Source organism: Cottoperca gobio, chromosome 7 (assembly GCF_900634415.1).
Source record: "Cottoperca gobio chromosome 7, fCotGob3.1, whole genome shotgun sequence".
NCBI classification, from domain to species: domain Eukaryota; kingdom Metazoa; phylum Chordata; class Actinopteri; order Perciformes; family Bovichtidae; genus Cottoperca; species Cottoperca gobio.
In genome coordinates, this window is record NC_041361.1 from 17,793,811 (window position 1) to 17,821,015 (window position 27,205).

The 27,205-nt window shown below is 41.9% G+C and overlaps 1 protein-coding gene across 7 annotated transcripts in view; it reads left to right on the top strand.

The window, feature by feature from the left end:
* agrn (agrin) overlaps positions 1-27,205 on the top strand; it is a 233,864-nt gene that overhangs the window by 102,569 nt on the left and 104,090 nt on the right. The window lies entirely within an intron of this gene.

The following is a 27,205-nucleotide window of genomic DNA, read 5'->3' on the forward strand; positions in this document are numbered from 1 at the left end:
TCTATGCAAACTCAAAGCAGCTCGCAATTGCCTTTTTATTGCACACAGTAGCACATATGGAGTACACAGTGATACATGGTGAATCAGTGTGCCCAGGCAGGCCTGTTCAGATAGAGGTTCGGGATCTGCAGGTAGTCTTTGGAGGGATCTCACCAAGTCCCCATGAAGTTAAATTTTGCAAACAGCCATGCATATTTAACTGTCTTAGATGCAGCTTTCAGGAAACTTTTCAAATGTTTTAAAAGTCGCAATCTGCGAGATTCCCATATGAGCTCATCTCTGTTTTGCTGCCACCGTGTCTAGTCCATTGATTTAACACAGTGAATTATAGAGTCTGTGCAGAGGTTTTAAATGTGCCGTTCTAAACACAGGGGGAAAGCCCTTTGTCAGACAGAACATGATGTTCTTTACATGCAGCAAATAGCACAAGAGCCTGGTGGTTAGTGCTGCAAAAAGTAGCTTCGGTTTGTTTGACATCTAATGAAACATTTTCATTAGATGAACACATACACACACATGATTCACAGAACACATCGCATGCTGGACAGGATGCCAATCGTTTGACCATATTCTTTCATTTTCTTTATTATTATAAAATGATATACATTAATCCTCTCAGCGAACATTTGTTAGCTCTGATTCTCTTCCATTTTTGGCAAAGTGGGCACTTAAGGGGGGTTTGCTACCCCTGTTCTCAATACATGTGTCATTTCTAATGGGGCGTCTGAAAATGAACTTCTAGGACCTCTATTATTACTATTATTAAACTCTCCATACAGCTGAGGGGAACTGCTGGAAACATCTTCCACAATATACAGTCATTAGACCCATTGTTCACATGCAAATTTTATATATATATTATTGGTGCTTTTATGATTATATGTTTAAACATTGTAGGAATTGAATAAATGCAAAGCAAACTTTGCCCAAGCAGTTATTTAAAGTTTCTTGGTATAAGGATTTTCCGAAAGCTCAACTTCCTTAGAATCTTGTCTCCTTCAGGATCTTGGCCATTTCTATCACTGAACACATTATGCTAATGGTGGGAGTCAAGGCCCTGTCAAAGAGCCGCTGCTGCTTTTAGAGGGAGCGTTCAGGTTCATCAAGTTTTAATGAGCAAAGAGAGAAATCAGCAGAGACATCGCACACTTCACTTCATCCCAGGGCACTCTTCTGAACTATATGCAGCCCACAGGAACACCGGTGCTGTCAGTTGTTTGGATTCTTATCGGCTCTGTTTTTTATTTAGGAAACTGCTTTCAGTCTAGATTAAACACGGCTAATATTGCACATAATGAAAAACAGGATTATCACAGTTATGCTTTTTGCCTTCCTGAAAAAGGAAGAGTCGGGCGTGCAGACGAGATGTAAAAGCTTCCATCTGTATAGTCTTTCCCTCTGTTTTGGTTTTGAATCGGGGTTTTGCTGTTTTCTCAGGAGATGCTGGGAAGATCTAGCTGCATTTTTTAAGATATAGACTATGATCGCAAATTTATTCATGCATTTTTGTTTACATATTAAAAAAAGATTGTTTCTACTCGCAAGCCATGGCAAAGGTATGGGAGTTTTATTTATTATTTAGTTGAGGCTGTTCTCTGCTTGGATGCACAAATAATGATGGGATGGGGATCGGTTGGGACGGGGAGATCACAATGCCTCAGAAACATTGAGATCAGATAGGATGAATAAGGGTCAATGCGACGACGTAGATAAGACCAAAGCAAATACAGACTGTTGAAGATAAAAAAGATTTTGACAGATTAACCAATGAGAATTTCACAAAAGCTACAGCTCACAGTTTTGTTTGATGCAAACTTTTGGGTTCATAGTTTGTTATCGCAATACTTTGATAAAAAAAAACGTGAGGCTAGATAATGAACAAATTCCTGTTTACATTAGTTCAAAGCTGAAACTCTTTTTAATCCCGAATCAAATAAAAACTAGGACCAAATTTGAATTCACAAATTATCCTACAGCTTTTGCAACAGGGTTATTTCTCACTAAATTAATAGAGAGATGGTTTTTGCAACTATTAAAGTAGCCATTTGCCATTTTACATTGAAATTCATTGAACATTTACATTAAACTACAAAACTGTATTTGCCTTTTTGACAAAAAAAAGAGAGAAAAAAATGACTATCTTTTTCTGGAATATTGAGCAGCATCTCACAGTCTTCATCAGGGACAGTCTTCATCAGGGACAGTCTTCATCAGGGACAGTCTTCATCAGAGACAGTCTTCAGGGACAGTCTTCATCAGGGACAGTCTTCATCAGGGACAGTCTTCATCAGGGACAGTCTTCATCAGGGACAGTAGTCACAGCTCAGATTACTAACTCTACTCTCCGACGCATTCATGGCGTCGAACGTGACACACCAGAAAAATAATTTTTTGTGGGTTTTTCCCTTGTTTAAAAATCTTGTACACACTCATTTTGGTGAAAAAAGGTATACGTGGACATTGAGTTCAGGAATAAACCTTCGTGCTCAAGTGTTCTTTGCCTTCTCTATTACCTTGTTGTTTTCCTCCTTACTTAAAAATCCAAAAATGGTTGTTTGTTAATTTCCCACCACAGCTGAAATGTATTAAAGTGAAATATTCATGCTGTCAGACAGACCTCCTTTACTGTACACCCCTTTCAAACGTTGATGTGCACGTTTTAATTTTCCATATTAATATGAATAATTATAGTGATTGAAAATTCCTACGAATATATGTGAGTAGAGGGCTCTTTAATGTGTCCAGGTTGGAACTACCGCAGATGGATGTAACATATGCACCACGTATTCCCACATAAAGATGAGTCATTAAGCTCACGGTGTTGAAACCTGAGAAAGATACCAGCGTTTATTCCACTCAGTGTTTCTGCTCTGCTGCCATTTAGTGAGGGTTTCACCCAGCTCTGTAGGCCCAGGTGGGAAGTGAAGCCATAACTCAGGTTGTGTCGTCTCTCTTAGCTGCACCTCACACTTGGAAACCTATAATATAGAGATATACTACACTAACGTGAGCACAGTGTGCAGTGTGCTGGGATGGTACGCCCAGAGGCAGTATCACCGAGCTGAATCAAAAGTAACGATCACCATTTCTCCACTCCCTGGCTTGACGAACACACACGCACACCATTTGCATTCACAGTTTGAGCTCCTGCCATGTGCTCGAAGATGCCGAGATTCACAAGAATCCGTAGGGGGAAAAAGAAGAAGAATACACTTCATCGCATATTCCACACAGATACGCTCAACTTTAAACCAGTGGGGAAAGATAAGGCACTAATTGGAGCTCTGTGTAATGTAATCATACCTTCACTCTTTGCAATAAAAATATAATTTGCCACTCTCGGTGCTATTTAGCATCTCATTTACACTATTGGATACGTTGTATTGTTAAAATGTAATACAAGAGGGTGAAGACGGAAGAAACACAACACCACCGTGGACGTTAAACCTCATCTAACACACACAAACATAAGCGTGCATACTGATTACAATTGTTCTTATTCTTCTTCCTTGTTCTCTCCCAGCAGCACCTCCGTAGAACTCAACAAGATGAAGTGGGAGGGTGCAGTGTGCACGCTGTTGAAACAGCACCTGTAAGAAATCACAGCCTGCTGCAACAGAGCTTTAGAGAAGGAAGCACTGGCATTCAAACTTCCTCACAGGCGTCGCTTTGTTTTATTTAGTTTCCGGTATATTGATTGAAATATGCTTAAGGTTTAGGAATTCAACACACTAAATATACTTTTTTTTAAAAGGGGTGGGGGGGTAGTGGCATGTGTGGTCCTGTGTTTTCCCGATCCGCTACGAGTCGAGTCTGTTTGACGTTTTTAAACCTCTGGATCGTCCACAGTTGGATAAGGACTCATGGGTAGTTAAGGATTGTGCAGGATTGCTCCTGCATTGCATAAGCTAATATGAATAATGTCTCATTGGCTCTATGAGGGTGTTTGTGGTGCCATATGCTGCTGCCTGAGAGCCCACTAGGGGATCAGTGCTGAGCAGGAAGTGTTGTGTTATTAATACCCCAGGTGCAACATTGTACATCTTCTTCAGGCCCTCATTTTTTGTCTTTCATCCCTCTCACCTCCGTGGAGTGGATTAATGTGCATGTTTGTGAGGTTGTCGGGTATGAATTTCTTTTCCAGTCTGTGTGTCCAAAGTTTTCAGTCTGTCCTTGACTGTGGATCCACTGCTTGTGGGGAAAGATGCGACTTGAATAAGGAAATGTTGATGACACTATTTTTAGTTGAGTGCTGGGAAATGTATCAATTATTGAAGTCTGTGTGTGTGTGTGTGTGTGTGTGTGTGTGTGTGTGTGTGTGTGTGTGTGTGTGCGCAAGCTGCAGCAGTTCTGTGGGAAGAGAGAATTGGTGTAAAGATTAATAATGAAGGACTGAAATGTCAAAGATGGAGACTGAAGGCAGAGAAAGGAGGCGTTTACAGGTGGAGTGTGTGTGTGTGGGGGAGAGCGGGGGTTGGTACTGCCTGTTCTTGTACCTCGGGGTGATAATAACTCAGTCCAACACATTTTCTGACACATTTCTCAGCACTGACACTTGACTGGCCCCGCATATTAGAAAACCCCTCCTGAGGATGAGCACCGAGTCACTTGGGTTTCAGATCAGTGAAACTGAAACTATTATCTCCATATTTAGTGAGTTAATGTGTTGCTTTGTGTTCCATTCATCCCTCAAATGATTTGTGATGCAGCTATAAAACGCTACTGCTGTTTACAGAGTCTTTACAATCGGAGATGTGCAGTCAGAACGTTTTTGCTTTTGTCAAAAATATGCCAAAAAAAGTCAAACCTAAGAATGTTATTTCTGTTTCCTTCTAATTTGAATTTATTTTTAAAAGCAATTTCAAGCGGCAATTAGTCTGATTTTGCCAGCTGTGATTCTGTTCTCATATCTGATTACAGAGAGCATAAAGCAATACAAATCTGCTTATGCCCTGCGTATATAGATGAGAAGTAAAAACAAGCAAAACCTCTCAATGATTCACTTATATTTCATTCTTGGGTATAATTTCCTGTACATTGTGGCATTACCGTCACGGGTCTCAGCTCTGCTCTGCTACTGATTGGTCTCATCTTAGTAAAGGAGCGGATGGTTGAAGATGTGTGCCTGACCTGTAGCAGTTATTAAATTCTGTTCAGTTCAGGGAAGATGGATATTAAAAGATATATCAAAGCAGCAAAACAGTGTGAGATGTGTCCGTGCTTCCAATCAGCGAGACGCTGTCTGTGTGTGTTGACTGATGAGGTTGGATTGAAATGAAATCGACAGGGCAGCTCTAAGAATGACTTTTTTATTGAAGCCATCGGTGTTGCATCGGTGTAAATGTTTTTGCAAGCAAGGCATCAATTCACACCATCGACACCAATCAAGGCTCTTTATTTGAAACCCCCCCTCCGAGCACGCACACACAAAGTGTGGGTCAAAGGTCGCACTTCCACCCCCACGTCAACTCCCATTATTTCCGGCCCAATTTCCAGGATGTAAATGGTCTCATGTGGCGCTGAATACATATGAGTAAGGTTGAAGCATGAATATGGAAGAGCCTCTGCTACCACACACACACACACACACACTCACACACACACACACACACACACACACACACACACACACACACACACACACACACACACACACACACACACTCATGCACACACACACACCAGTGTCTGACCAGTCACAAACCCCCACCCAAGCCAGCTGGAGATCATCTGCAGGGAGGTGACGGACATTGAACAAGCTGACCCCACCCACCCTCATACACTATTCATGATGACCTTTCCATCGCCCCTTTCTCCATCTCACACACACACACACACACACACACACACACACACACACACACACACACACACACACACCTCAACCATCATGGACTGGTCCAACCTGTGGCCCCTGGGTAGCTCATGCAGGTGCATTTAATCCCACTGCTGTTAGCATTTTAGTCCATGCATCAGTGATTGTGTGCACATTAGTATGGCAGTAGGGTCACATAATAATGGCTAGCCAAATTGAAAAACACTCCTGCCGGCATTCAAAGGAAGCTTGATGGGAAAGAGAAGGAAATATGGATGGATAGACGAGAGTGGGACAAGCAAACCAGCGGTTGTGTAAGGTCTTTGGTATGAATCCACCACACGTGATGGGGAAGTGTAGGTGGGGAGAGTTAGTGAAAGTTACTTCCTTCAGTAACTTATGTTGAGGTGCCCTTGAACAAGACACTGTACAACCAGCCACTGCAGTGGAGCTGCTTCACAGTGTGTGGAAGGAGTGGACATCTATGATTGTGTGAGTTCAGGGGAGCACGGAGGACGGCTGCAGTTCTATGCAGCTTTTAGCCTCTTTTAGCTCCTAGTTTTAGCGACAATGTTAGCGCCAACTAGCTTAGTGCGTAAGTGTTTGCGGATGTTTCTGCACTGTGTGTAACTAGACAGGGCCATTTCTGTCAGGTTGTTCTCAAACAAAAGCTTAATGCAGCTTTAAAAAACAAATGAAATCACTCTCCATTAAATCCTGAATCAATCTTTATAAACCATGATAAGCTTTTCCGAGGCATATTTAATATACCGGGATACTGAATTTTGTTTTTATCAGAGACACAGAATATTTAAAAATTAAAAGCTTTAACGTGAATCTGTTTTGGTGCTGGTTATTAGAAATTATGAATTATATGTTGCAGCTTAACGACTGGTCTGTGGGGAAATTGTCTTTATGTAATGGCAGGGATATTGTTACAATAGAAATGATCAGTGCACGTGAACAGAATGAAATGCTTCCGCTGTGGTTTTGCGGTGAGGAACTTAACAATCTCATCATTTTCAGCTTTAATTGTTCAGTAAAACTAAATATCTGTTGTAGTCTGGACAGCATCGGACGCTCCAACCAGAGGTGACGCACACACACATGCATACACAGATAAACACACTCCAGCTGACTTCTTTGTATCTCCTGCTGTCGTGTATGAAAATGAAAACGCTGCATGCATAATGGGCAAGAAGGCCCTTGGGTCTCTCTCTGTTTCCGTGTTATTTTCCCTCACGAAAGCAGTTGTTACTTTTCATATCTTTACTACACAGATATCCATAAAATGCACACTGGAAAAAACACATACTCTGCACAACTTACCATATGAATAGCACTGCATTTAGCATAAGTGATTCAAGTTAATGCAGTCTGGCACTCCATTAAATGGAAAGAGAATCTGATGCAATCTAAATTTCAATGCTGCTCGCCTGAAATGCGCTGGCTTCTTCTCCAATGACAAACTCTCCACACAGTTGCCTAGTTTAGCTGCAGCAAACCCACGTACTGCTGTCACTTTATTCTGCCTTGAAGTGCTTTAGGATATATCATAATAACGCTTTGAGCACAAACGAACAAGCCGACAAAGCGGTGAATATAACGTTGGAGTTTCGTATCATTCCCGAGCTGCTGAGATATGAAGAGTTGGGAAATTAAGTTAAAATTGATGTAGCTAAGGATGTCTTTGTATGTAGAGAAACAGAACGGTGTAATGATTGTTTTATAAGTCTACATGGACATGCACACAAATGAAGAAATCATTGCACAATTATTTATTTTTTTTGTACTGCAACTGCATATTATTTCCAAAACATAACAACAGCCAGTAAGTAAGTTTGTCACAGTGTCCATTTTGTGAACTTGGAAGAATGAGCTTCATGAGGAGAGCTTGAAGGCAGCGTGAGATACTAGCAGCCAAATCATTTTGAGAAAAAAAAACACACTCCATATGAAAAGAAAACAAAAAACTGGCAAGAGGGAACACATGCTGTAATGTTTTCCTGAGCCAAGGACGGCTCCTATCAAAACCAAAATGAAGGTTTGGAGACAGGATATTGCTCCGTGAGGTTCACCTGCAGCACAGAATGCCTTGCATAGTTCTGTGTCTCTGCAGCTCTGAAAAGAAACAACAAGCGCCGAAAAGAAGCTAGATTTGTTCTAAGTTTCATTTTTGACACACACGTGAAGTGATGCGTGCGATATAATTCCAGCCGTCTCACTTTTCCAAACTTGTCTCCAGCCCTCCTCACTGGAGCTGAACTAACTCAGCCTGACGTGATCGCTGTTGATATGTTGTCAGGATGCAGACATATGTCATTCGGGCTAAGGATCATTAGCGTGCCCTCCGGGGGGGAAACATATCATGCTGTTGAGTCGATGATGATTCAGAAATGAATACCTTCCCCGCGTTCTCTCTTCCCACTCTGTTCCAAAAGGTAGAAAGGAACGAGTGTGGCGAGCGAGCGTGAGACCGTGGAGACAAAGAGAAGCATTTATCTGCTTCTCCATATGTGTTAAACATTGGGAGATGCTGAATCACTCAGCCAAGAAGCCTTTAATATATAAAACCATGCTATGTTTTTTTAAAAGGCTGTCTTTTTTTGTGTTTGTTGCCGCACATTAAAATTGTTTTCCATTTAAATTGGCTGGTGTGATAGATAAGCTCCACAGTGAGAAAGGGGACAGACTGGGGAGGGAGAGAAATCAATATCTGTGCATGAGCCCTGTTTTGTTGTCATAACATTGCATTTGTATTTTTATCTTGACACCTGTGTTGACAAAGAGGGAGAGGTGTTGCACTGTAATGGAGTAAAATTAAAAAGTCACCCCCCCCCCCCCCCGTTTTGCTCCTTCAAAGCTGATCTAGTTTCTTCCCTTACAACTGTGTGTCGAGATCAGACCTTACACACACACACGCACACACACACACACACACACACACACACACACACACTCACACTCACACACTCAGGTGAAATATACACATCATTGAACTTGCCCCAAGAGCAGGTAGCACCCACCTGCAGGCACTTACTGTGTGTTGTTGCACACACACACACACACACACACACGCTTGTTTGTGTATCCTAGAGAGGATGGATCAGCGGTAGGTTTCCACTCCGTTCCGTTGGCTGCACAGACCATTAACACACACGTACACACACACAAATCTCGGAATGCATTGTCTCATTGCAGAGTACAGTCTCACGCGCCCTCACACAGAAACACACACCCACACACACACACACACACACACACACACACACACACACACACACACACACAGCAGTCATGGCTCTACTGGACATGGAAGAAAACATCGCCTTCTTGCTTTCCTTCTTGCCACAGGACATAGTGTTGTGTTCGCTTGGCATTCAATAAGTGTGTATGTGTGTGTGTTATATGAGAGTCTCTCAATCTAAAGCTAGTTTGAAGAATTCCAGTGCTCGTAAAAACAGTTAAGAGTAAATCCCTCATTGTGCTTTTATTGTGAAATCCCAGTGAGAAATGCATACCAATATCGTAACAAAAAGTCAAGACGGTAAAGTCATCACAGGTAATGTGATTTCCATCTGTGGTCACAATTTGATGCAAGTAACTTTGCCTTTTTACAACCACTAATGCTTGACGCTTATATATGTGGAACTGACAGCTAATTTCACAGGGTGAGTGTACCTTAGACTTACACTCTTTTCCAACAAAGTGTAAGCCGGTGCCAGCTGGTGCAACCTCAATTTATCTGACATCTGAGCTCTGCTGCAAACTCAATCGAGCACTTTGTTTAGCCCTCGCTCCCTCTGCTCCGTCAGAAACTGGATCCACTCTGGCGCTTTTCTGTTCTGTCCGGGCAGTTTGCTGGATTGTACATTTTGTCAGAGGAATACAGCGGTCGTAAAAAGAAAGTTACCCACAGTGGCTGATTTCATTTCGTCCACCTCTGCTTTTTAGCCTAATTTCAATTTACAGCAAAGCCAGTCGTTGGTTTTCCTAAAGTTTTGGATTGCTCTTATAAATCACTCCTTTTTTTTGGCGAATGTGGTGAATTTAAAGCAGTCTGCTACATTTGTGAACCAGACCAGTGTGTTTCCATATTGAGGAAAGAAAGGCCTAGCTGAGGACTGAGATGACCTTTCCTCCACAACAGAAGAATGAATAGATTGTCAGTGATGTGAAAGAAGAAGCTCTGTTAACAAACAGCTGAAACCCATCGGTCACATTGTGGGGTTTTCTATCCCTCAGATGGTGCTGTTTAAAAAGAAAAAAGATATACAAACTTCGCTAAAGTATTCTTCTTGTATTACCCCTCATCTTCTGCTCTAAGGTCACGTATTTATGATGCTTCATAGTTTCCTTTCTTCCATGTCCAATTAAGGGGACATTGCAATGCTTCTGTTAGCTGTGTGTTGTGTAGTAACTCTCCTCTTTGTGTCACTTTTCCTGATAAAATGGTTCATTTTCAACATCTTAATCATTTATGATTCATTCGATCTTATTAACATCTCAATCATTTCCACTATCTAAGAGAAAGATTGGTTACAGTGTTGTCGATGGACACAGTGGAGGGCAGCTAATGTTTAGTTCCAACATTGATTAACATTTTGATTGCTTTTTTTTAAATCAAACTAGTAATTGTTTAGTCTATAAAATGTCAGAAAATAATGAAACATTCACATCAGAGCCTCAGGTAACAGCCCAAAGTATTCAGCTCACAATGACATTAAACATAGTAAAATTAATTCACCGCGACGTTCTTAATTGATACAAAAAATAGATTCTTGATTTACATTGTTTTGTTGCTGAGTTGTTATTCAATAAGTGAAATCATATCATGATGAAATAATGTTATGTTTAAATCAATCAAATTTTATTTTGACGCGTATGTAATTTTTAATACATTTGTATATCAATATTGAAAGGTATTATGACAATGATTTCAACCATATTCAACCATATCGCCAGTTGATTAGTTGAATTGATTCAGCAGAGTTGTGTACATTGGTGTCTGTGGACATTTAAATGGATTTAGGAATACTTCACTGTGTTTCACAGTGTTAATAACTGTAATACAGCGAGTCCATCCAGCCTGAGGGAAGGTCATTGTACCAGCACCAGCACCAGCACCCCAAACTGAACCTAAACAACACACACACACACACACCGACTTACCCTGTGTTCATTTCTTCATTAACGCAGCAGCAGCACCATGCTCACATCAGCCATCGAAGCGAGAGAAAAGAAAAAGGCAGGAGAGAGAAGAGAGAGAAGAGCAGAGAGAGAGAGAGAGAGAGAGAGAGCAGAAGAGAGGAAGACTCTCAGCGCTATGCGAAAGGAGACGAGACCCTCTATCATAATATATGTCGTATATATTATATGAGTATTAAGCGAGATGTCCTTCTCTAATCTCTCTATCTGTATCTTATCTCTCTCTCTACTCTCCTATCTCTCTCTCTCTCTCTCTTCTCTCTGATCTCCTCTTCTCTCTGTCTCTCTCTCTCTCTCTCTCTCTATCTGTCTCTGTTTCTCTCTCTCCCTCCCTCTCTCTCTCTCTCTCTCTTCGCTCTCTCTCTCTCTCTCTCTCTCTCTCTCTCTCTCTCTGTCACAATAAACTCTTGGCTCGGAAAGGGGAACACTGTGGCATAGTTTGATTGTGTTGGTTGCTAACTGCCAATGTGTATGTATATGTGTGTACGTTCATATGCACACTGTAGTCACCTGCCATGAGCTTTATTTTTAGATGTACACAAACACTAAAAATCAAGCAGCAATTGGTCAGTCAGAGAGCAAATCTGTAACGACAATGGAGCTGTGCAGAGACACATTATCATACAGAAGCATATATATATTTGCTCATATCCCACCCACGTAACGTGGAGTCTGGTACCTGTTAATCCTGCAACAATGGGCAAATTTTCACACGGTGTTGATATTTCCATGAAGACCACCAATTAATGGTGTTAATGATTTGCAAGGCTCCCCTCAGGCTACACTTAACAAATGCTGTGAGGCAGAATAAGCTTGGCTTTACAATTGTATTTAAGTAGTGTACGCAGAAAAACTTATTTTGCATGCAGAAGAAACTGTAAACTGAACTCTTGAAACTTCTGAGTCTCAACTCTTGAGATTTAATAAGAATAACAAGCAAGATTCAAACATAGATATTTACACTTGCAGGCAAGCGGCCACAATGCATCGCACGGTCGCATTTCTTTTGACTGCTGAATTATCTATAGTAGCTTAAATTAGGCAACTAATATTTGTTTCATTATTGATTAACTTGAAAATGAATCAAGTAATCATTCAGTGTATAGAATGTTGAAGAAGTAAAAATATAAATATTACATTTATAGTGATATAAAACAGGAAAGCAGGAAATCGCTCACTGTTTCAATGCCAATTGCAGAAGAAGAACTGAACCCCCTATTCCTGGCTGTGGCTTGAGCAAAGAGAGTTTTCCAACAGGCTCATATAAAGGATCAGGTAGTTATCACATTACTGGAGCTGTGATGTGGAGTTAACCTTGTCCAGTGCAGATTTAACAGCGCGGCTGCACGTCAGCGCTCTGACCTTTTAGATTTATCACACCGATTAAATTAGATCCACTTATATTAAATTAATTTGTTTGTGCAAATGCACGTACTGATGCTTTTATGAGGCGTAAGGGGCCTCCGCCATCAGCTCTGACGTCTCGGCAAACATCTGCTTTAGTGAAACGTCCTTGAACCAGACACTGAATTTCTACCAGCTGCAGGGCTGCTCTCCAGTTGCTCAGCTTGGCCTCTGATGTCCCAGAGGAGGGGCGAACTAAAACAAAAGGCATCAATCAATATAAAGGTGCACGGGCCTCACCGGGCTGAGATAGAGGATCTTATTGCATTACGAGGGGCTGCAGTGAACCACACACACACACACACACACACACACACACACACACACACACACACACACACACACACACACACACACACACACACACACACATGTCCAATTTCGCTATGTCTTTAATGATATCATTGGCAAAGTCTCCTCCACTCTCCGCTGTTACGACACTTCAGAGAGAGCTTCATTAAAGAGCAGTGTCTCTGCTCCCTTTATCCTTCAGTAGCCCATACAGTACAGTCATGGAAATTGGGAATTTACATAATGAGGCTTTTGGTAATATATTACGAGTCCTGGATTGGAGGGTTTAAATGGACAGGACATGATTGGTGCCATGCAGGCTGTTTGCCGTGCGCAGGTTTCCCTCCTCACCTTTATTTATTTTTAACCTTTTACTTTTTTCCTTCTTTCCCACTCTCTCGCACACACATCACAACCCAGTTGATAATGGGCAAATATGCCATAATACCCAGAACCTCCTGAGAAACAGATATGTCTTCTTGAATCAGCCTCAATGTACAGCAGAGTCCAACCCTCCCAGTTTGGAATGTGGTGTAATTTGATAAGCGCATCCACATGTATGCCAAGACACATTCAAAGACATAGAGGAATGCAGGGAAGGAATGTGATGAATGCGTGCAGGACTCGACATTAACAGTTGCCCTGGGCACCCAAATTGCTGTCAACCATGTTGTTTGACATCCTGTTGACAGCCAGCTTTCTATGTTACAGAAAAATGTATCCTCTGCCTTTGGTGTGGAATCTTCTTCTTGGGTGAATGAGATGTGGGGTTGATTAGCAGCAGAGGGAACCTATAAACTCTGAAGGGGGGAGCACTTCAATAGGTGCACCCTCAGAACACTAAGCTTCAGAATCAAGAGCCTGAGATCTGATGTAAACGGGCCAGCCAATGTTCCTCTATAGCTTCTGTAACTGAATACGGTCTGTCATCGAGGATTGCTTTCATCTGTGTCTCTGGAAAAGTGAATTGTGTTTATGGAGTTCACTATCCAGAGCATATTTTAAGTATCTACTACAGTACTTGCATTTCTAAGTTATATTAAGACTACAGCTCCCATTTTTATATCTTGGTAAATATATAATAAACCGCTATTATGGGATTCTGAAGAACTAAGAACTCTTTCTGCGGCATCTCCACATTAGAGAATGGCTCTCATCTGACACGAGTGAGGAATGACAGAGCAGATCTTGTTCCTAAATATATTACGATGCTAATGTGCCGTCTAAATATAGTAAGCTACTGTAATTTCATCACTGTTAATTTTATTTGAAATCTGCCACTTCTTTTTTAGTTCACGTGCAGTTATGTGTGACAGACAGAGAGAGAGCAACACAGACATGTGTTATGATGTTAACCATTCTTGATATCACTTTCTCATTGCTAAAATATGGGGCATAATTACACAAAACCATTATGATTCCATCATAAACAAATACAATATGGTGACCATTCTGTCAAATTTGGGAACCAAAGAGTATTGTCGCCAGCCTGCCGAACATTTTATAAACTTCCAGTCCTGGTTTATGTGAGATGTGAATGTATGTGTGTGTGTGTGTGTGTGTGTGTGTGTGTGTGTGTGTGTGTGTGTGTGTGTGTGTGTGTGTGTGTGTGTCGTGTGTGTGTGGCCTCACACTTCATTTTACTGGCATGCATAAACAGGCATATACTGGTTCACACAGTATGATGTTACTGCATGGCTCTAATAGTCAGTGTTAACGCATATGTGCAAAGCTGCATACTCTTACGTGCTCGTGTGTGTGTGTGTGTGTGTGTGTGTGTGTGTGTGTGTGCACTTGTAGGTGCAGCCACTTGTGTGTACACACAGGCAGCTGTTGTATAGTGGAGCCACAGCGGTGTGGGTCAGGATGGGCTAAGTGTTCCAAAGAGAGGAAATGAAGACAAATTAACAGAGTGGAGCTAAACACTCTTCCAGTCAGCTCCATATTACTTATCCTCCGCACCCCTCTCTTCCTCCTCCTTTTTTTCCCCTCTCCCTCTCCCTGTGAAAATATTACAAAGCCTCACAGAAAGACTCCCGACACGGTCATGAAAAGCGCAAAAGCGTGGCACTTTTTTATGCTACTTTTGCGTCACCAGCAATTAATTCCACAGCGGCGGCTGGCGGGGGCCCCTGGTGCTATAATACCAACACTAAAGCAGTGCTTGGATGCCACCTATAAATTTGAATCTGCGTCAAGCACCTTTTACCTCTCTGTCATTCACCCATCCACTCCCAGTATTGTGTGTGTGTGTGTGTGTGTGTGTGCAGGTTTGTGCGCTTCTGGCCTTCGAGGCACCTCACCGAAAAGTTCAGGTTTGATGGATGCCTACCACACTTTGATTTTCTGAAAATACCACGATCATACGCTACACTCACCTTTCAGGACTATTAACGCAGAGAGGCTGTTGTAAAGGTGTGTAGAAGTGTGAAGGTGTGTGTGGGACAGTGATGGTGACAGAGTTTAAAATGAGCTGAACTCTTCTGAAATACAGTCACCCTCTAATAGGCTCTATTTGCCTCTTTACTCCCTCTCTCTTTGGACTGGTGCACAAGTAACAAGTAAACCCAGGCAGAGGCAGAGGAGGTCCATTTTTACAATGACATCGCTCTGCCCACCATCTTTATTTTCCCTCTGGTTCGCCAGTGAAAGAGGGAGCGAGGAGAAAAAGAAAATGAAGTGATATATGGCTGTATCGATCGGCAGGTCAGGGCTATTGATCAGAGAGTGGAGAGAGAGATGGGAGGAGGAGGAGGAGGAGGAGGAGGAGGTGGAGGTGGAAAGGGAGAATGGGGAGGGGAATGATGGAGTGCTTTGTCTGGGCAGGAAAGCAACTAGACTGGGTACCCCAGTTAAACAGCAAGGAGGCACATGGGGTTCAGTATAAATGGCTGCAAAACTAGGGAAACCCACAGAACAGCCGAGGACCCGCTTTCATCAATGCGCTCAATAATTCCTGCAGGAGCTTCTCAGTCGGCACATCAATATTAATCTATAGGCGGAAGATAATGCCCTTTACCTCCTGGATCTCAAATTCACTTCCAAATAGAGACATCAAGAAGGCTCCCCGTCCTATTTCCACTTTTCCCATACGGTGGCTCTAATACCGACTTTCAAAAGGCTAGTTGGCTCCATTTCCTGCTTTAAACACAATTCAACACGCTTTTGCCTGCAAAATTGATAATTTCTCCTCCAGCTATCCTGAAGTCTCTCCAGTGGCAACGGCAATGAGTCTATGGGCACCTCGTTGTGATTAGGCATAGCAATGAGGAGCATATGGAGGAGGCCGCCTCCCTTTTATCCAGTGCAGAACAGCTCAGCACTTGAGAGCTGCCGCTTCCTGGCTCGCCTTCCAAGCTCTCCCCAGGTTTTCTCTGAGTCTCATCCTGCTGCCATCTGCCACTAACTTGGTCTCTCTCCAGAAATTCTGGGGGAAAAAATGAAGCACCCTCTCCTCTCAATAGTGGGAGCCAGCATGGAGGCCCAGTTTCCTCTCCAGCTCTTTACTTTAAAGGAAACTGCCGGTGGCTTGCGTCCCCTTGGGCAAGAGCAACCGGTAACATTGAATTCTGGTCACATGGGAATAACTGGCAGAAGGATTTGATGATTTAAAGGAGTAACTTCAAATGGTCACATGTTCAAACCCTTCAACTACAGTAGAACATTTAGCAATTAATTTGAGCTCATATCTTGCAGAACAAAGAACATTGCAATGTCTAGTATGAAAGAAACAACATGCAGGTGCGTTTGGTGTGTTGTCAAAATGGTGAATCTTTGCTACACTTGAAAATAAAAACATAATTTCCTTACTTATTACCAGTGCAATAAAGTGATCAGCCCTGCAAGCAGTATTTACCATCAGAAAGCTGACATGAATATCTTTTTCAAATATCGTCCTTCCAGAAAACTCATGAATTCAGAAAAGACATTCCTGGCTCTTTGGCATCATTTGAGGGACAGTGAATTATTAAAAGCGGATTCTTATTCTTATTCTTATTATATAGCTCTTTTTTTTAATCTCATTACTCACCTTTGAATCCATCGTGTTTGAATGAAATACGTTCAGAAAGCCTTACGGTTGCAGAGAGACCTAGACACCTCTGAACATTTAACACAATCAGTCTTTACTACCTTAAGGCTGCAAGAGAGATGCATGCTGGGTAACAGAAAACAACCCGATAAGATACTATTTCTAAACGGAAGACATCATACAAGAAGGGCAGTAGTACAAACACCTTTTAACCTGTTAACGTTGATATTAGACAAATCTGCAAAAACCCCGATTGATTAAATAAAATTCACACCTGTACTTTCTGCCTCACTTCAGAAAGGGCACACTACTTCTTGGGGTTAAACATTGGCATTCGATGTACATCCTGCAGAATTGTCCAATGTCAACTGAAATCTTTGGGATACTGGGCTGCAGCTCATCGTCCAGTATTGATTTGTAGTACAAGTGTAATTTCCTAATGTTAGGATAAAATACAGAGTTATTGATTCAAACGTGGAGAGAAAACTTAGCCACTTATATCCGTTTTACTCGATCAGCTTTGTTTACGGCCACTTACAGGATTGTCGGGAGACTACAGTAGATGCAGTTATGATGGTTAACGCCCACGTAGAGCTGAGGAAAAAGTTGGATATGCACAAGTTTATTCACAAAGTAAACCTCAGTCAGACCTATTATAAAGTGTTAGCTGTGTGGAAGAAGGTTGTCTGAGGCAGCCTCTACCTCACATAATTACAACACTTTCCTGAAGTATGAGGCTCCGGCTTGGCATTTGGTAGCTCTGGGTTCTACTTCTTGTATAGGACACATTCTGGGTGGCAACCTGATCTTCTAGATCATTAAAAACTTGCTAACCCTAACCTTATTGGCTGATAAACACTGGGTTACGCGGGGACACAAGCTGGCTCTGTGAAAAGTTGCCATTGCTGCCCAGTTTTCTGTTATCTCTAGGAAACCAGTGTGGTGTGTAGTGGAAATGAAGCAGAAAAAAATGTGACTGAAACCCCATACTCCATAGGCAACTTTACCCTCTGCTACTCTTCTTCACTCACACACCGACACTCCTTTTTAATGTATGAAGTTAGGGGAAATGCAACGCTGATGAAACATTTGATGAGAGATAAAAGTGGAATGCGTGGAAAAGCTTTGATGATGCTTTCTATTGGGGCAATTTTCTGCATGTCTGTTGCTCTTTTTGAGAAATCGTCCCTCGCACTCCCCACACAATGCCTACTTGCAATTAGCAAGTGTAACAACATATCAAATGTGTATCGTGAAAACCCAGTCTTTACATTTAAAGTCCGCTCACAGGTCTCTTAGAGGAGACGGTAAGCTAAGAACACAAACTCAGAGACATGAACAAAAAAGGGATCCTCTCCTCATAATACTGGCTTAGCTGAATAATTGAATTCAGGAACGCGCTTGCAGCCATGCTGGATTTCTTCATGTATATTGCAGACCTGCAGCAATCTGTTCTCGAGGAGCATCTCTGGCTGCCTGCTGCTGAGTTTGAGGAGGAGATGTGAGGTGACAGAATAAGGCTCTGTCACCAATGTCTCCATTATTGATAAGATTGGGGCGGAGGGAGGCTTGGAGAGAGAACTGGAAAAACAGGAACATTGTGAAGCTAAAAAAGTTTGCTCATGCCAACACACAGCTTGGCTTCATCCCCCTTGTGACTCATTATGAACAGGAAGGCTCTACGACTGATGGGGTTCATGGTTGCATTTCCCTTAAAGTACTATGTGTTGAGCAAAGAGCTATTAACAGTGGGTAGGGTTGCAGTTAAGCGCAGCGTCTTCACCAGAGTTGAGTTAGGAAGGTTCTGTGCCCTCTGTATCTCAACTAATGGAGGAAGGCGGGATTATCCCAGTTCTCTTTTAGCGAGTAGGACTCTTCTCTATACCCTCCATGTGTTTTTCTCCCATAACAAGCGTGATTAGGTAGATGTTCCAAGATGTCAAGAGCTGTCATGCCCTGACCTAAAGGATAGCGTGAATAATAGAAAAGGGTGGGAAAGTGATTGTTTTAAAAGATGCTGCTACTAGTATTTTGAGTACGTAGATGGTGATGAATGTCAAGTTCTTTTAATACCCACGTTGTATTTGCCATGGTATGTGTGAGGACACAAGTGGTTAGGTGTTGCTTTGTGGCACTGCAGAATTTTAAGTAAACCTTAAGTAATCTTAACCTTCATTGAGACCTTCATTGATCCCGTACTTGGTGTTAGATAACTTCCTCCTGGCTAAATTAACAGGAGTCAATAGATTACCAATAAATCACAGTGTGCGTAACCCATAATGAACACAGTACATTACGGTTGAATGGCAGGCTGATCACACTTCCTCACCAGCTTCCACAAAGCTCTGGGGTTGGTTTTAGAATATATTTTAAAACCTCTGTCAACAGGGTTTCAATCTAAACTATCTGGCAATTGCTGTGTTCTCATCTGGCCACACAAAATTAAAAAAAAGGTATCTGCTTTAGGGTTGGGAGTAACTTCTCACACTCACAAAATTGCATTTGCTCTGAATACCAGAAAATGAAATAAAAAATATAGTGTAGAGGTGGTGCCAATGCATTCAAAGCTGATGGAAGTAGGCAGATGGTGAGATACCACTTTGCTCTAAGCATGTGAAGACATTCTTAAGGAAGTAAGACGTTTAACCTGATTAAATAAGCAAGACGTCAATCAGCTTTAAAGAAAATCTGAAATTATCAAAGTCAAAAATGATCTTAGGTCAACAAGTCCCCCAAATAAAAGACAAACCGTGTGGATTGTCCCTACCTCCTGGAACGACACATAGAAGCGTTTTCTGATCCCACACCCCTATCAGCATGCTGACATCATTTACCTTTGCCTTCTATTTCAAATCCCTGTTAAATAAAATAAAAAATAAAAAAATGAATCTGTTTTATGATGCTATGGTTAAGCTTTGGTTGGGTTTAGGCACACATATGACTTGGTTAGGTTATGATAAGATCATGGTTTGGGTTAAAATAAGTCCATTAAGGTTAGGGTAACCTTTGTTGTCATGGGTGCAATAATAGATTACATTGACTAAAGATAGACTTTAGATAGATGTGATTAGGGTTATGGAACGTTTGTGGTCAGGCTTATAGAAAAACAACATTTGACTGTCGGTTGGAAACAGTTTTAAGTTTTATAGAGCCGTCTCTAACCACACTGTAACTTTCAGCTTCAGCTATTTTCAATTCTTGTCTGGCACACTTACAAAGAAACTGAACGTGCCCAAAACAAAAAAGGAACCTGAGTAAATATTTGTGTGTTCTCAGTGTAGCGCTAGTATTTATTTTTGTATTCACACTTAATGCCAGAGGGACTTCATTAAAATTAAAAAAGTAACCATAGCCAAGGGAGACTAGAAATAGCAACGACACAATCTCAGTGCAGTAGGAACAGTGTACCGGAGGTGATATACTGGTGATCTAAAGGCTGATGGATGAGTTATTTAAAGAAGCAGATCTTCTCTAACAAGCTGAGCTGCCATATATTTAAATCATGACCTATTGATTTTGATACAGAGTTGTAAATAAGGGCAATAAACATTTTAACCGTGCTATGTTTTAAGCCATTTTGAGCTTTGTTTTTTACATTTGTTGAATAGTTAATTAGTTTTTGCATCAATTATGCCACCATCGTCAGAGTATTTGCAGCTGGTAAGGATTTCTTTGACCTGCTGGATTGTACAACTCCATGTGTAGAAACTGGGAGGGATTGGAATAGTAGGTATTTTCCCTCTGCCTCTCATATTTCGCTTTAACCTCCTTTCTTTCTCTCATACAGTTTTTCTTTTTACAAAAGCTCTTTAAGCTCCTCCCTTCCCTCCGTCTTCAACTTTGAGGAGACTTTCACAATTTAGAAAGCCTCAGGCTGGTGCAGGCCTTTACTGGCGTTTTGTAAATAAGTTCTTCCTGCGTGTTAGCCAGGTCAGGGCCCAGGCGATCAGCTGTGCGAGCTTATGTGTTGCATTCAGGAAGCACGAGGAGAGGGAGGGAAATTGATTGCTCCCTTTATGTGAGGGAATGAGAAATGACTGTACCAGCTTCTACATACACAGACAGACATACTCACCCACTCAAAACCCCCCATCTTCAATCAGAGACCTGCAACTAAAGGCACAGCGGAAATAAATGAATAGCCCTTTATAGTTTGTTTTCGTCAATTTGTTCATTCTGCTGTTACCCTGATAAGAACAGCGCAGTTGAAAAATCAGGACAAGAGAAAATTTGTTTTCCTCTGAATACCCTTTGAAAGAGTTACACACTCCTTTCCTCCTTCACCCTTTTTCTTTTCATTTACCTGGTTTAAAGAAGGGATTTTCTCATATTGAGCTGGTAAGGTGGGATGTTCCTTTGTGATCAGATGTTTTCTTTATTTCACGCTGGGCGTTGTATGATTGCAGCGAGACCAATAATTGACTGCATCGGTCCACTGAGGACCGCCAACCAGAGATCAATACAAGCCTTGTAGGGTTTCTTTCTCCCTTTGGATATTTTACCTGGTATAACTGCTGCCCACCGTTGCGTGCGTTTGCTAATTTTTTTTTACAATGGCACAACACATGACTTCTGGAGTCTTTGCAGTAAATAATCATATGGATGGGTAAGGAAGGGAACTTCTCTGCAACTGTTAATCGATATTGCACCAAAATATCGCCCCATATTTAAAATGAGATTCTCACCTGAGAGCATTTAGCTGAGGGAAAGTGATGGTGAGGACTGCACAATCACAGCCAATGAAAACATTCATTTAAAAAGAAGGAGTGTGTGAGGAGTTTGATATGAGGGCAGTGCATTGATACAGAAGTTGCACATGCGTTTGTGTACATATATAAACCACCTGTGTGCATTACGGAAAGTTTCCACTCCCGGCCTGATGAGGCAAGCTGCTCTGTGCCGATTGCATCACTGGCTGTTGCCATAGCAACCTGTCCCCTCACCGCGAAGGTCTTCTGGCACAGTTACATTGATAGAGAGCGTAGAGCCCTCTTATAGAGAGAAGGAGAGAGAGAGACAGAGAGAGAAGAGGACTGTTAAAAGCTGCCCGCGACCGAAGAGCACATCTGTATTACTTAGCGTCAACTGAAAAGAAAGGCTCCCTTGATTAGGAAGTAAGTGGAAGATGTCCCTCAGGAGTGCTAGAGCGTAATGAGTTTAGACTCATTCAACATTAATGCGATGTTGCATCGACGCCACCGAGCTGTATCTCCCTCCATCAACTTCCGTTTCCTGATTTCCTGACAGTCGGTAGGTCATTAGTCAATGTTGAAGCCACCGTTTGCAGATTCAATCTTATCACGGCACAATTGGCTTCACCTGAATGGGTTATTCAACACGTTTGACATTTCCGGTAATTCAGCCGCTATTCTTGTCACCCATGTATAGTTCAGGACTGTTAATTATTCATGCACACCTTTCCTTCCCCGCTCGTAGTTTCCTTTCCTGTTCATCTGAAGCACACCTCACTGCTGTGAAATAATTCAAAAACGAGACAGATACTCTCCCCCCCCGCAGAGAATAGCGTTCGTTACGTTTTGAGTTTGTCGAGGCGATTCTGACAAGCTTTATTTGGTCTGAACGCGTTCATGCTCGCCGCGACAGTCCATTTCTCCCTTTGTCACTTTGTTTGAGGTAAATGCAACAAGGCAGCAAAACAATGTAACTGATAGAGCATTTCACTACAAACACAAGCTGATGGGACGTTTTCTTCACAGGGTAAAAACAATCTCAGAGTAATAAGAACTACAAGTTTTGGGGGCATACCCATTGAATCTGTGTCTGTCTGAATCTAAGTTGAAAAGCAAGCAACTAACGCGAACTGTTGCACAGATAATTTATTACAAATGAATTGTGTGCCTTTCATCCACTTCTATTTTAAAACGGGGATTGAATTTGAAAGCACAGGGCTGCAGCCATGCAAACTGTTAAGCCCACATAGTCTGGATTGTTGTGCAAGGAGTTTTTTTATTTTATTTTGCATGGCATGTGCTTTGATCCACCAAAGAAATTAACTCAATTGTGTATCATCTTAGTCCCACACTGAATCCTGAAGCATCAGAACTGGCAATAGAATGGGTGGAAAATTGTCACCACAGAACTGTGCCAGACTTTCTTTCAACTCTTAAACCATGACATTTTCTCACCCCGGCTTTACTCACACATTTCTTTCCTTTCATAATGCACTGACGCATTGAAAGCATCCTTAACGTTTTGACACCATGTCATATTTAATGGATGAGCCCTCCAAACATGGGAAGTGTTACCTGTACAACACGCTTTGCCTTGACAAGCGCAAACTGGACATGCTGTCTTTTCTCCCCAATAGGATTTTCTTCCTCAGCCCTCGATGGAAAAAAAAAATACTTTTAATACTGCTGGGCTGGAGGGACATTACCATACACACTTACATGGACTGGCAAGCATGCACACACATCCACACACTCATTGCACTCAAAAGGACATGTGCACAAAGATTTGAAAAGCTTTCATTTATGTTGTTTTTCTCAACAGTTCTGAAGTGCCTGCAAAGGTATCTGTAACAAGCCTAAAAGATGGAGCCGGGTTGGTCGGCTTAGATTTCATAACTCTAACGTTTTCTGTTGTTGCGTTTATACAGTTATTTTTAAATATGAAGAAAAACCAAACCGTAAAACTATTTAAATATAGTATTAACTTTCATCCTGTTGGAGATAATGTGCTGCATCTGTCACTAGTGAGCGCAGTGTAAGAAAAGGGCAGTACAAGCACTCCATATTAAGAAAGGCATTTGTTTCATATAAATCATCATCTCAGCTCGGCTGGAAGCTACCCTCTTGTTTGGACACACAAGCAGAGCAGATTTTGATGGCTACACACACACACACACACACACACATACACACACACACACATACACATATTACACATCAAAAACCCACACTACTTTAGCTACCGAAGTGAGAGAAAAGAATCTCCAAAGGTCATGCTTATTAGTCCCAGTAGCACAGCAAAGTTGTTCTCATTACAGTATCAGCACATTTGTTATCTGGAAATATCTATATGGACGTTTGGTATTCTAGCAATAGATGTGGGAAAAGCTTTTTTTTTTATATCTTATGTATAGCCAAAATATGTTTTCTATTGCTTAGGATTATGAATAAAGTTATGTGATGAAAGTGGCTTTAATTCTCTTAATATACGTACATAAGTATATGTAATATATCTCCGGCTACCTTCAAAATTTAGACAGCTTTCAAAATAATACGACTGAAAACTAAACTTAAACTCATTGTCTCAATGCTGGAGCCCTTTTTTAAAAAATTGTAAGCATTTAAGGCACAATAAACACTTAACGAATCCTCTTATAAAACTTCTTATCTTTATTGGTTCATTTGGATTGTTAGAAATGTCGATGGCTCTATAACTCCTAGCCATGAACCAATGGGGGTAAAGCAAGCCCCGAGAAACAGGGCTGGATCTCGGTGCAGTGGCAACAGTTACAGGACACTTTACAACCTGGGACCTAGAAAACTTCTGGCTGTGAGCATTTATCACAAAAGCAATGGCTGTAAAACTAAGAAAAACATTTTCTGGGAATAAAACATATTGAAACTCGAACCATTATGTCTGACATACACCCAGTTGCCATTTTATTAGGTACAACTAGGGAATAACTAATACCGTCTTGCACATTGGACCTGCAATGAATCCTACTTTTATGAAGCTTATACTGTTCCATTTCTGTGGAGACTGTTTTAGAGAGTTGTTGATTCAACTTTACGGTCATTTTGCAAGCTGTAGTTTTTGTCATTGTTGAATTTTATTGCATTGTACTGAGAGGCGTTTCCAATATTGTGTCGACCCCATCTATATCAATAGAGTAAAGATAAGAATAACTGACAACTAAGTGTATATTGAATAGCCATCACCATTTCTGTGTTATCCATCTGTGTGAGCAGCTTTCCAGGTGGCAGCCGGTGAAAACACACTTAATGCTGAAGCAGTGCAAGCAGATTGTATTGGAATGAGCGGGCCACCGCGGGCGTTTGGACACCTTATTCATTGTTTGATACATTAAAGAGGCAAAGTAATTAACAGGAAAAAGGTCCAGAGTCAAAGGGAATGTTTTTAGCATTTATGCTAGCTGTTTCCTAGCTTGCTCCGTCGACCATAGCGACTGTGCTGCCTTACTGCCTCCCTTCTGACGAGCCATCTGTTTAACATGTGTAAATGCCACACCATCCTCAACGTTGTTATTATTGTGTCTGAACTCCCCGAGATCGCGTGTCAGTCAAACTGGGTAAGGGCCAGCTCAAATGTATTGTTGACAAAGTTTTTGTTACTGGTGTGTTTTTGTTTTCAGACATTGTAGTTAACACAGTTCATATTGATCACCAAGGGTGATCTTTTTATTCTTCAGAATGGGAAGTGTGAAATGTATCTTTCCTCCAATACCAGGAGAACTTCTCCCAGGAAAGAACTCCTTGCACATAAGTATGCACACTCAGTCCAAGGCCTGCACTTGATACCTTCCCTTTGACAGAGCCCTCAACTCTGGTGTCAGTGTTTTGTCAGTCAGCTAAGCTCGAGGCTAGAGTGAGATTTTCTTATAGGAAAACATCGCAGAAGAGATGTGGTTGTAAACCGCCGCTGGCATTCATGATCTTTTACTCGCCAGGTGATGTGTTCACTGTCAGTGTGTACAATCTATATTATTATTAATGAAATATTGATTTGCTTTATGAAGGGATTATACTGGTGTTGCCTCTACTGTTAAGAAACATCAGCTGATACATTTAAACCACAGAGAGATTGTTGTTTGGTCACTCGCATCCTTGGTCTCAAGTGTTTTTTTTTTTCCTGTCATACTATCAGACGCCCCCCTCTCACTTGTACACATCTGACACAGTTCGATTGAATTTCACCTCTTGTCACTCGGCTCGCATGGCTTCGCCTTCGAGCCACATGCTGACACTCCCGTACACAAAACACACAGACGCACACACAGCTCATGGTGAGAAGTGTTGGCAGAGCAGCGGGCCAGTCATGACAAGTCCTTCATGCTAGCACCTGGCTGCGTGTATGTGTGTGAGACACCTAATGCCTACACCTCTCAGACACACACACATGCTGTTAGGAATACAGATGCATTCATGGATAGCTTCTCACACACACGTGCACACACACACACACACACACACACATGTGCACACACACACACACACACACGTGCACACACACACACACACACACACACACACACACACACACACACACACACACACACACACACATACACTTTTCCCCTGGTACAAAAGAGAGTGAGCTCAGGTATCTGTCAGGCGCTCTCCCACAGGGAACAGTGGGCAAGTCAAAAACAGCCTTCTCGCCTGTCACTCCACACACACACAACACACACACGTGCACGCTCACAAACATACACACACACACACACACACACACAAACACACATGTTAACACACTGTGCTTCAGTGTGAGGAGAGAGACAGAATGAGATGCTTTGGACAGATGCTGGAACAGTTGTCCGTGCTTCACACAAAGAGGGTTTTTTTGTGTGCGTGTGTGTGTGTGTGTCTCCACCAGACTTTCTATCTGTCTATCCAGTACCGCAAAAAAGCCACCTGCCAGCGAGCCCAAGTGGACATGCCACCGTGCATTTAGTCTTGGCCTGGGAGATACTGATAAGAAATAATGTGAAGTAGTTGTGTGAGTGTGGGACGTGTATATCCTCAGCAGTGACACTGGTTGTTCGCCCCTCCAACCAAGTGGGCTTTTTTTTTTCTTTATGGATTTTTATGTGCTTTCGTCCATTGATTTCCAATCAGGTTGGCTACTTGTGATCGCTTGCCATGTCTTTTAACGCCCCCCAATGCAGAGGCAAGGTTGTCACGCCAGCTGGCTGCCCATCAGCCCTCAAAGTGGGCGCAGAGCCACAGCAGCTGTAGCTGCCAGAACACGGGTGAATTACTCTCTAAGTTGATGTTATGTACACACAACACAAGCACATACGCACACAGGTACAAGCTATTTGCTTTGCGCATTTAGCAGCCAAAGACAAAGTTTACAGTTTGCTGTTTCTTACTTGATCAAAGCTGAGTAGTCAAAGGGAATTTTAGGATCAAAGTCTTAAGACTTGTGTAGCCTTGACGTGTTTGGCTAACCTTGGTTTGTCTTCGTGTTGCCGTCCCTACCATGTTTCTTCTGGACGGTGCGATCATTGATGTTTCAGACTGCAGCCTCTTCAGAAGATGAAAATAAACTGTCCACAATACTGTGCATTAGTCTGCTCTGCTGACTGTAGATTGATTTTTATGTTGTTGCTGACTTCAATTTTTTTTTTACATTGAAGCTTTTCCAAATTCTGCAATAGGCTCAGCGGGTCCAATGTCACACTGCGCTTGCTTTGCATGGGTAGACAGATTCTCCCTGAATGAATTGGGAGCATGTGTTTGCTT